The sequence below is a fragment of the Eumetopias jubatus genome, unplaced genomic scaffold (assembly GCF_037043125.1).
Source record: "Eumetopias jubatus isolate StellerSeaLion01/CBP00866 unplaced genomic scaffold, mEumJub1_p1.0 scaffold_60, whole genome shotgun sequence".
Lineage (NCBI taxonomy): Eukaryota > Metazoa > Chordata > Mammalia > Carnivora > Otariidae > Eumetopias > Eumetopias jubatus.
The window spans coordinates 364,985-377,333 of NW_028274866.1; the positions used below are offsets into that span (position 1 = coordinate 364,985).

Here is a 12,349-nt window from a genome sequence, read left to right on the forward strand (position 1 = left end):
TAGCTCAAATAAATTGGGGGGAGTCCAGCAGTGAGTAGTATGTGACTTAAGTTCAAGAAAGTGGTGCAAGGAAGTGGAAGAATTTTTGTTCCAGAAAACCTCAATAAGCACTTATAATTAGGTTTGTTCCAGAAAACCTCAATAAGCAACCTCCTAAGGGGGAAGACTCCGGAGGAGCGCTGAGAAGGCAAACAAGGAGACCCAGGTGTCACACGCAGTGTATTTGTATGGGTCCGTCTATTTTCCTCTCCGTGCCTGTGGCTCCAAATCTGTTAAACGAAGGCAAGGAGCACCCCATCGCGACCCTTCTGAATCAGAGGTTCTAGCACGCCCCCGCAGCGGCCTCGGTCCAGGGCGCACAAGGCGCCCACCGCACAGGGCCGGAAGAAGTGGGGCGGGGCCTCTAGGCTGCTGGGCCCGAACGGACTGGGGGAGGGGAGCCCGGGGCCGATAGTCTCTGGGAAAAAGCAAAAGGCGGGCGCGAGGCTGCCTCCCAAGGCTCTCTTTGCTTACAGTTCCTCCCGTTTTGCTGAGTTGGGAGTCGCGACCTCCAGCACAGGTGGGTCCAGTCCCATGGATCGGGAAGGGGGGCCTTTGGTGGGTGCGGTGGTTGGGTTTGCCCAGACGCTCGCTTTAAGGCCTGGCGCGGGGGCGAGGGGGACGGCTCCCACCGCGTCTGCTCAGCCCCAGGGCGGTGGTACTTACCCTAACCCCTGTAGAGGAGGAGGCCACTCGTGCCTTGCCGCAGGGCTGTCGTCACGCCTTATGCCAGTTGCGCGAAGTCGGCCTGGAGATCAGTGCAGGGCCAGATGGGCCTATAGCGCTCGGGAAGACCCGGAGGAGCTGGAGCAAGCTCGCGTTGGGACTGACGCCCAGCGTACATTGTTTCAAACTCGATCGGACTTCCCCGCCCTGGGTCCGTCACTGACTTGGTATCTAGCTTTTCAGAGAGTGGCTAACCTGTTCAAGCTACACTGCTTGGCGGTGGAGTGGAAGGTGGAACTCGGCTGTCCGCAAGACCTTGCAGCACTGTCTTTCGTTATAATATCCACTAGTGTTCTCTGCCCAGATTTTACCCTTTGTCTGCCCCTCCTGAGCAAGAATGCCTAGCAAGAGTCGGGAGTAACCGGGCAGGGCATTGGAAAAGTTAGTCGAGGAAGTGCTCTCCATTACTAAAACAACTCTGAAAAACCTTTTAAACATTTTTAACTACTAACTGACCTGAAAGCTAGAAAAAAACGTTCATTCATTCAGTGCCTTAGTTGAATGTCAGCTCTGAAGAATGCTTTTGTGAATGCTTTACTGTTAAAGATTTTAACCAGACGATTGACCAAAACATTATGTGTTGAATGAACATAGTACACTGCCCAGCAAAAGTCTCATCATAAAAGACTTGGGTAATTTAACTGTTAACCAATCGCTGAAAGAAAAACTTCAGCTTTCATATGTAGGAACACTTGCATAATCCATTCCCAATAGCACTTTTAAACAGTTTCTTCTTAGCTGGTATTGCCCTTTCAGGAAGCACTATAGTAAAAATTACATACAGTTTATTTTACACTAACTATAAAGACAAAGACTTATCCACACTATGGACCAACATCGTGTCATTCCAATTCCATCTCATTATGGAACTGCTTACAGTGGTAATGGCAACCCTATATTATGCACTGTAATCTTCACAACCATGAGAGGTGAATGTGTTTGTCATCAGACTTAAAGGGATTATACTCTACCCTGGTAACTAGTATGATGAAGGGAATCTTTGAGGGGTTCGTTGAGTCCGGGGGGCATCCTTTGCATGCCCCATGTCATTCTTATTTCTGGGAAATCTGCACTGGGACAGATCACTTCCTGGTTTTGGTATCTGTACCAGAAACCGCAAGCAGTTCTGTATCTCTGCTTGTCAGCCTTGGGAGAAGCAATAAAATAGCCAAACTAACACTTGGTGTCTGTACAGTGTTTCTGGCAGTTGTATTTTTTGCCTGCCACGATGAGGGTGGGGGGAGGGCTGGATTAATAAACCTCTTTGGTATGAAGAGTCTCTTTGTGACTGAAGCCAAAGTGAACATAGATCCACCAGTTGGGTGCCCATTGTGACCCTGTTTCTACAACACCAAACGTCCTCTGTGCTCACATGGGCTGTACAGTCTGCCACTCTGCCCTCATGTAAAGAATTTACAGGATAAGAGGCTCTTGGCAAAACGCGGTCTGTGCCACACCTGCAGGTTCTAGGCAAGGACTGCCTGATAGGAAGGTGGATGTTCTTCTGGACATGGGACCTGGTGATTTCCCAAACAGTTGATAAAGTGAGAGGGAAATTGTGATAGACTTCTGCTGAGCCGACCTTGAGGGTGAGTTTAGGACTGGCTGTTTGGCAGGCACCGGTGAATGCTTTGTTTGGCTGTATTTCTACTCTATTCATTTATTCTTTCACTCCAAAGACAATCAATGAATGCTTACTCTGTGCCAGCATGCTGATCCACTCACTGAGATTAGCAGCAAAGGAAGACAGTAAGTTTGGGAGGAGAACAGGAATTCCACTTTAAGCATGCTAAGTCGGAGCCATCTTCTCTCTTCCGGATTCCCAATATAGAATCAACTCAAAATCTTGCCACTTCTGCTTCCTGAATATTTTTAAACCTATCCACTTCTCTTTGCCCCCATTGCTACTCCAAATTTTGAGCCAGCAGCATTGTTTTTTATTCATTTATTTAAAATTTTTTATTTATCATTGAAGTGTAGTTGATATACAATGTTGTGTTCCTTTCAAGTGTACAACATATTGATTCGACAGTTCTATACTTCACTCAGTACTCGGCAAGATAAGTGGAGTCACCATCTGTCAACACACAATGGTATTAAACTAGTATTGACTATATTCCCTATGCTGCACTTTTCAGCTCCGTGGCTTACTTATTTAGTCACTTAAAAAACTTTTTTATTTTAAAAGATCCAAATCATTGCTTGACCCTCAGCCCTCATGGGAAAACCAACACTCCTATCATCACCACAGCAACAACAACATACAACAGCCCAATGAACTCTCTATGATCCTTGATAGGTTGTGAAAAAGATGCACTTTCTCTTTTCTTTTCTTTTCTCTACTGCCCAGAGTGTCTTTAAAATTTCTTGTATTGAGACAACATGGATGGACCTAGAGCGTATGGTGTTAAGTGAAATAAGTCTGACAGAGAAAAACAAGGACCATATAATTTCACTTATATGTGGAATCTAAAAAAACAAAACAAAACAAACACAAAAACAAACAGACTGTTAAATGCAGAACAAAGTGGTGGTCGCCAGAGGGAAGGTGGAGGGGGATGGGCAAAATAGGAAAAAACATTGTATTAAGGTATAATTTACATACCGGAAAATTGACCCATTTTAAGTGTAAACTTCAAGGATTTTTAGTAAACTTATTGAGGTCACAAACATCACTGTAATCCAATTTTTGACATTTCCATCACCTAGATAACATCTCCCTTGCCCATTTGCAGTTAATCCTTATTACTGCCCCTAGCATTGGGCAATGTAATCCTTTTATGTGTCCATGGATTTGCCTATTCTTGGACATTTCACATAAATGGAATCATACAGTGTGTGGTCTTTTGCAACTTGCTTCTTAGCATGATGTTTTCAAGGTTCATTTATATTGTAGTATGAATCAGTACTTTACTTTTGATGGCTGGATAATGTGCTACTATATGTATATACTACATTTTATTTATTCATTTGTCAGTTTATATACATTTGGTTTATTCCCACCTTTTGGCAGTTGTGAGGAAGGCTGCTCTGGGCATTCAGGCACAAGTTTTGGACATGTTTTCAGTTCTCTTAGAGAGTATATGTCTAGGAATGGAATTGCTGTTCCATCTACTTTGAAAATCTGTTGTTTAGTGTAGCCACCTTTGTTAATTCTCTGAGCTCGATCTTCTGGATACCTTGCTGCAGCTTCTGCATCAGCCCTAGCTGCTTCACCTTGCACTTGGATGTCATGGAAATGGCTTCTTTCCTTCAACCTCATGAACCAAGCTCTACTAGCTTCACACTTCTCCTCTGCAGCCTTCTCACCTCCCTCAGCCTTTACAGAACTGAAGAGCATTAGGGCCTAGCTCTGGGTTAGGCTTTGGCTTAAGGGAATGTTGTGGCTGGTTTGATCATCTTTCAAGATGACTGCAACTTTCTCTGTCAGCAATAAGGCTGTTTTGCTTACTTATCATTTGTGTGTTCACTGGAGTGGCACTTGCAATGTCCTTCGAGAACTTTTCCTTTGCCTTCACAACTTGGTATCTGTTTGGCGCAAGAGGCCTAACTTTCTGCCTATCTCAGCTTTCAACATGCCTTCCTCATGAAGCTCAATCATTTCTAGTTCTTGATTTAAAGTGAGAGACATGCAACTCTTCCTTTCATTTGAGCATTTAGAAGCCATTGTAGGGTTATTAATAAGCCTAATTTCAGTATTGTTGTGTCTCAGGGAGGCCCAAGGTGAGAGAGAGAGATGGGGGAATGGTTGGTCGGTGGAGCAGTCAGAACACACATTTATTGCATTCACTGTCTTCTGTGCGTGCAGTTCATGGTGTCCCAAAACAATTACAGTAGTAACACCAAAGATCGTTGATCACAAATCACTGTAAAAAATATAATAATAATGAAAAAGTTTGAACTATTGTGAGTGACACAGACACATGAAGTGAACAAATGCTGTTGGAAAAATGGCACTGTTAGACTTGCTTAATGCAGGGTTTGCCACAAACCTTCAATTTGTTTTTAAAAAAATGCAGTATCTTTGAAGCACAATAAAGAGAAGTGCAATAAAATGCCTATGCCTGTATTGGTGGGTTTGGTTTGCTAACATTTTGTTGAGGAATTTTTCATCTATATTCATTCGAGACATTGCATGGTAGTGCAATTTCTTCCCTTAAGATGTATTTGTCTTGTTTGATGTAAGATACCAGTCTCATAGAAAGAGTTGAGAAGAGTTTCTTTTGTTAGATGTGTATTTTACACGTTTCTGCTTATTATGTCTTTCTGATGAATTGACCCTTCTTCTATCATTATGAAATATCCTTCTTTTTCTAAGCATAACTACTCCAACTCTTTTATGGTTGTCATTTGCATTGTATACATCTTTTTCACCCTTTTATTCTTTCAACCTATTTATTTCTTCACATCTAAACTGGGTAAAATGTAGATGGCGTATACTTGGATTCTGTTATTTTATCCAGTCTCACAGTCTTTGTCTTTTGATTGGACTGTTTGATCTATTTATATTTATCATAATTAAAATTACTGTAATTAAGTTAACTTATTGTGATTGAACTTTTGATGTTTTTTACTGTAATTTCTGGAGTTATTTTTTATTAACTACCCTGGGAATTACGATATGCATGTCAACGTAATATAATCTACTTTAGATTAATAATCATTTAATTCCAGTAACACAGGGAAGCTTTGCTCCTCCATCCTTTGTCCTGTTAATGTAATATGATTTACATCTTAATATATTGCAAGCCCAACAATATAGTTTTTAAATTATTGTTTTATGTAGTTGCTCTTTAAAAGAAAAAAGAAAAAATGATGTATATTCTCTTTTATGTTTACTTGCATAAATACCTTTACTAGTGCTTTTTATTTCTTCATGTGGATTCAAGTCAGCAACTGGTATTTCTTTTTAGACTAAGGGCTTCCTTTAGTATTTTTTATAAGATAGATCTGCTAGCAATGAATTCTCTGTCTTTGTGTGTAGTGGAATTTCTTTATTTTACCTTAATTTTTGATGGATAGTTGCTGGATATAGAATTCTTGGTTGGCAGGGCTTTCTTTTTCTTTTAGCATTTTGCATAAGCCATTCTACTGCCGTCTGGCCTTCCCTGCATTATGTAGCCTCTGATGCCTCTACTCAATTTTGTTGTTGTTGTTATTCTTTCTTTTTTATTTTTTTTTTTTTTACTTTAAAGACTAGCTTCCTTGGGGTCAATTAGACAAATATATATTAATGATCAGCCAAAAGTTATTCAATGTTGTGTTTAAACTCCTTGTGTCAGGGAACATTTAAATCACTTTCTTAGAGAAAACATAAAGTTGGATCTTTGTTTTTTAAGTTCACACTGACAATCTTTTTTTTAATTGGTATATTTAGGCCATTCATATATAAAGTGACTATTGATATTTTTAGATTAATATTTACCATTTTTGTTAATATGTCCATATGTTACATTTCCTTTGTTTACTTCTCCCTCTTTTTCTGCCTTAATTGTGCATTTTATATGATTCCATTTTATCTCCTTTCTTAAAATTTCATTACACTTTTTTAAGTTTTCTTTAGTGCTTGCCCAGAGTTTGTGATATATGTATTTTTCACTAATCTGAGCCCACCTCCAAATAAGACTATTCTGCCTCACATGTGGTGCACAAACCTTATAACAGAATATTCCCAATTCTTTCCTCTAATCCCCTATGATTTTTCTTCCAGTCATTAAATTTTTTTATGTTGTAATTACCCACCACATTGTTACTTTTATTACTTAAAACTATTATTTTTTAGAACAATTAAGAATAAGAACACTTAAAATGGGGCGCCTGGGTGGCTCAGTTGGTTGGGCGACTGCCTTCGGCTCAGGTCATGATCCTGGAGTCCCGGGATCGAGTCCCGCATCAGGCTCCCTGCTCAGCGGGGAGTCTGCTTCTCCCTCTGACCCTCTGACCCTCTTCCCTCTCGTGCTATCTCTCATTCTCTCTCTCTCAAATAAATAAATAAAATCTTTAAAAAAAAAAAGAACACTTAAAATATTTTTTACCTTTATTCCTTTTCTGATGCCCTTCTCCTCTGGAGACCCAAGTTTCTGATACATATCATTTTCTTCTCCCTGAAAAGCTTCATTTAATATTTATTGCAGGAGATAACTGCTGGTGATTGGATTCTCTCAGTTTTTGTTTGTCTGAGAAAATCTTTCATTCTCCTATACTTTTTAAAATTTCTTTTTATTTTTTCATCAGTTTCAGAGGTAGAATTTAGTGATTCATCAGTTGCATATAACACCCAGTGCTCATTACATCAACTGCCCTCCTCAATGCCCATCACCCAGTTACCCCATCCCCCTACCCACCTCCCCTCCAGCAAACCTCACTTTGTTTCCTAGAGTTCAGCATCTCTTATGGTTTGCCTCCCTCTCTGATTTCATCTTATTTTATTTTTCTTTCCCTTCCCCTGTGTTCATCTGTTTTGTTTCTTAAATTCCACATATGAGTGAAATCATATGGTATTTGTCTCTCTGACTGACTTACTTCACTTAGCATAATACCCTCTAGTTCCATCCATGTCATTGCAAATGACAAGATTTCGGTTTTTGATGGCTGAGTAATATTCCATTGTATATACATACCACATCTTCTTTATCCATTCATCTGTCAGTGGACATCTGGGCTCCTTCCATAGTTTGGCTTTTGTGGACATTGCTGCTATAGACATTGGGGTGCAGGTGCCCCTTCAGATCTCTATGTTTGTATCCTTTAGGGTAAATACCTAGTAGTGCAGTTGCTGGGTCATAGGGTAGCTCTATTTTTAACTTTTTGAGGAACCTCCATACTGTTTTCCAGAGTGGTTGTACCAGCTTGCATTCCCACCAACAGTGTAAGAGGGTTCCCCTTTCTCCACATCCTCACCAACATTTGTTGTTTCCTGACTTGTTAATTTTAGCCATTCTGACTGGTGTGAGGCGGTATCTCATTGTGGCTTTGATTTGTATTTCCCTCATGCCTGGGAATGTTGAGCATCTTTTCATGTGTCTGTTGGCCGTTTGGATGTCTTTGGAGAAATGTCTATTCATGTCTTCTGCCCATTTCTTGACTGGATTTTTTTGGGGGGGGTGTTGAGTTTGATAAGTTCTTTATCGACTTTGTATACTAGCCCTTTATCTGGTAAGACATTTGCAAATATCTTCTCCCACTCTATAGGTTGCCTTTCAGTTTTGTTGGCTGTTTCCTTTGCTGTGCAGAAGCTTTTTATTTTGACAAAGTCCCAATAATTCCTTTTGGCTTTTGTTTCTCTTCCCTTTGGAGATGTGTCTAGCAAGAAGTTGATGTAGCCAAGATCAAAAAGGTTGCTGCCTGTGTTATCTTCTAGGATTTTGATGAATTCCTGTCTCACATTTAGGTCTTTCATCCATTTTGAGTTTATTTTTGTGTGTGGTGTAAGAAAGTGGTCCAGTTTCATTCTTCTGCATGTGGCTGTCCAATTTTCCCAACACCACTTGTTGAAGAGACTGTCTTTTTTCCATTGGATATTCTTTCCTGCTTTGTGAAAGATTAGTTGACCATAGAGTTGAGGGTCCATAACTAGGTTCTCTATTCTGTTCTATTGATCTGTGTTTCTGTTCTTGTGCCAATACCATATTTTCTTGATGATTACAGCTTTGTAATACAGCTAAGTCCGGAATTGTGATGCTGCCAGTTTTGGTTTTCTTTTTCAACATTTCTGTGGCTATACAAGGTCTTTTCTGGTTCCATACAAATTTTAGGTTTGTTTGTTCCAGCTCTTTGAAAAATGCTGATGGCATTTTGATAGGGATTTCATTGAATGTGTAGATTACTTTAGACAGCATAGACATTTTGACAATATTTGTTCTTCCAGTCCATGAGCATGGAATGTTTTTTCATTTCCTCGTGTCTTCCTCAGTTTCTTTCATAAGTGTTCTATAGTTTTTCAGAGTACAGATCCTTTACCTCTTTGGTTAGGTTTATTCTTAGGTATCTTATGGTTTTTGGTGCAATTGTAAATGGGACTGATTCCTTGATTTCTCTTTCTTCTGCTTCATTGTTAGTGTATAGAAATGTAACTGATTTCGGTGCACTGATTTTATATCCTGCAATTTTGCTGAACTCCTATATCAGTTCTAGCAATTTTGGGGTGGAGTCTTTGGGTTTTCTACATAGAGTATCATGTCATCTGCAAAGAGTGAAAGTTTCACTTTGCCGACTTGGATGCCTTTTATTTCTTTTTGTTGTCTGATTGCTGAGACTAGGAGTCTAGTACTATGTTGAACAACAGTGGTGAGAGTGGACATCCCTGTCATGCTCCCTGACCTTAGGGGAAAAGCTCTCAATTTTTCCCCACTGAGAATGATATTCACTGTGGGTTTTTCATATTTGGCTTTTATGATATTGAGGTATGTTCCTTCTATCCCTGCACTGCAGAGAGGTTTTATCAAGAAAGGATGCTATATTTTGTCAAATGCTTTTTCTGCATCTATTGAGAGGATCATATGGTTCTTGTCCTTTCTTTTATTAACGTGGTGTATCACACTGATTGACTTGTGGATGTTGAACCACACTTGCAGCCCAGGAATAAATCCCACTGGGTCGTGGTGAATAATCCTTTTAATGTACTATTGGATCCTATTAGCGAGTATCTTGGCGAGCATTTTTGCATCCATGTTCATCAGGGATATTTCTCTTTAATTCTCCTTTTTGGTCAGGTCTTTGGTTTTGGGATCAAGGTAGTGTTGGCCTCATAGAATGAGTTTGGAAGTTTTCCTACCATTTCAGTTTTTTGAAACAGCTTCAGAAGAAAAGGTATTAATTCTTCTTTTTAAATGTTTGGTAGAATTCCCCTGGGAAGCCATCTGGCCCTGGGCTTTTGTTTGTTGGGAGATTTTTGATTACTCATTCAGTTTCTTTGCTGATTATGGGTCTGTTCAGCTTTTTTATTTCTTCCTGTTTCAGTTTTGGCAGTTTATATGTCTCTAGGAATGCATCCATTTCTTCCAGATTGCCTAATCTGTTGGCATATAGTTACTCATAATATGTTCTTATAATTGTTTGTATTTCTTCAGTATTGGTTGTGATCTCTCCTCTTTCATTCATGATTTTATCTATTTGGGTCCTTTCTCTTCTTTTTGATAAGTCTGGCTAGGGGTTTATTGATCTTATTAATTCTTTTAAGGAACCGGCTCCAGTTTCATTGATCTGTTCTACTGGTTTGTTGTGTTTCTTTGTGTATGGTTTTTTGTTGTTGTTTGTTTTGTTTTTTTACTTCTGTGTCATTGATTTCTGCTCTATTCTGTATTATTTCTTTTCTCCTGCTGGATTTATGCTTTATTTGCTATTCTTTTTCCAGATCCTTTAGATGTAAGGTTAGGTTGTGTATTTGAGACTTTTCTTGGTTTTTGAAGAAGGCCTGTATTGCTGTATACTTCCCTCTTAGGACTGCCTTTGCTGCATCCCAAAGGTTTTGAACTGTTGTGTTTTCATTTTCATTTGCATCCATGTATTTTTTAAATTCTTTTTTTATTTCCTGGTTGACCCATTCATTCTTTAGTAGGAATCTCTTTAATCTCCATGTATTTGTGGTCCTTCCAAATTTTTTCTTGTGATTGACTTCCAGTTTTAAAGCATTGTGATCCAAAAAGATGCATGGTATGATCTCAGTCTTTTTGTACCAACTGAGACCTGATTTGTGACCTAGTATGTGATCTATTCTGGAGAATGTTCCGTGTGCACTCAAGAAGAATGTGTATTCTGCTGCTTTAGGATGAAATGCTCTGAATATATCTGTGAAGTCTATCTAGTCCAGTGTGTCATTCAAAGCCCTTGTTTCCTTATTGATCTTCTGCTTAGATGATCTGTCCATTGCTGTGAGTGGGGTATTAAAGTCCCCTACTCTTATTGTATTTTTGTCAATGAGTTTCTTTAATTTTGTTATTAATTGGTTTATATATTTGGCTGCTCCCATGTTAGGGGCATAAATGTTTATATTTGTTAGACCTTCTTGTTGGATAGACCCTTTTATTAGATATAATGTTCTTTTTCATCTCTAATTACAGTCTTTCATTTAAGATCTAGTTTGTTTGATATGAGGATGGCTACTCCAACTCTCTTTTGAAGTCCATTAGCATGATAAATGGTTCTCGACCCCCTCACTTTCAATCTGGAGGTGTCTTTGGGTCTAAAGTGAGTCTCTTGTAAGCAGCGTATCAGTGGATTTTCTTAAATCCATTCTGATACCCTATGTCTTGTGATTGGAGCATTTAGTCCATTTACATTCAGAGTAATTATTGAAAGATATGACTTTAGTGCCATTGTATTACCTGTAAATTTGCTGTTTCTGAATATTGTCTCTGTTCCTCTCTGGTCTTTGTTACTTTTGGGCTCTCTTTCCACTCAAAGGGCCCCTTTTAATATTTCTTGCAGGGCTGGTTTAGTGTTCATGAATCCTTTAGTTATTGTTTGTCTTGGAAACTCTCTTTCTTTCTTCTATTCTGAGTGACAGCCTTGCTGGATAAAGTATTCTTGGGTGTATATTTTTCCCATTTAGTATGTTGAATATATCATGCCAGTCCTTTCTGGCTTGCCAGTTCTCTGTGGATAGGTCTGCTGCCAGCCTTATGTGTCTACCCTTGTAGGTTAGGGACCTCTTCCTATCTCCCAGTGTGCTTTCAGTATTTTATCTTTATCTTTGTAATTTGCAAGTTTCACTATATTATGTTGTGATGTTAACCTATTTTTGTTGATTTTTAAGGGGAATTCTCTGTGCCTCTTCGACTTGAATGCCTGTTTCCTTCCCCAGATTAGGGAAGTTCTCAGCTGTAATTTGTTCAACTAAATCTTTTGCCCCTTTTCCCCACTCTTCTTCTCCTGCAACTCCCATAATACAGTTATTATTTTGCTTTATGGACTCACCGATCTCCCTAAGTCTACCTTCATGATTGTTAAGGAAATGAACATTTATGGATACAATGATGATTCAGATGATTTCAGATGTTTAGATTTGAGGCTAATTCCTGCATTAAGTCATTCTCCCATATCTTCTTTTGTAGGTAGAAGTAAGCAATAGAATAATTTTTAGGATCATTAGATAACAAACTAGGCAGGGAGCTATATGTATTTAATGATTTCCCTGTTAAAATCCACTTCCAAACTATTCTGCTTCATGTTCACACAAGCAATTCTTCAAATAACAAATCTATTCATTTAGAATGAATGGAGTGGATCAATTTAGAATTATTCATAGGCTCAGTTTTCTATATGGGATTAGAAAGGGACAGGAAGAAATTTTGGAGGGTGTTGGACATGTTTATCATCTTATCCTGGGAGTGATGACTTCATGTGTAAAACCCAATCAAACTGCATATTTTAATGATGTGCAGTTTATTATATATCAATTACTCCTTGATAAAGCTGTAATAAAATGTACAAACCTCATCTTCAAATTTTGTTAAATATATATATATTTTAAATTTTATTATGTTATGTTAGTCACCATACAATACATCATTAGTTTTTGATGTGCTGATCCATGATCCATTGTTTTCATATAACACCCAGTGCTCCATGCAGTACGTGCCCTCCC

The 12,349-nt window shown here is 38.9% G+C and overlaps 1 protein-coding gene across 1 annotated transcript in view; it reads left to right on the top strand.

The window, feature by feature from the left end:
• Positions 1–453: 453 nt before the first annotated feature.
• Positions 454–12,349, top strand: part of TMLHE (trimethyllysine hydroxylase, epsilon) — a 133,733-nt gene continuing 121,837 nt past the window's right edge. Inside the window, exon 1 of the mRNA XM_028094910.2 lies at positions 454–559. The gene's annotated coding sequence lies outside the window, so the exon portion shown is untranslated. The remainder of the gene's footprint in view (positions 560–12,349) is intronic.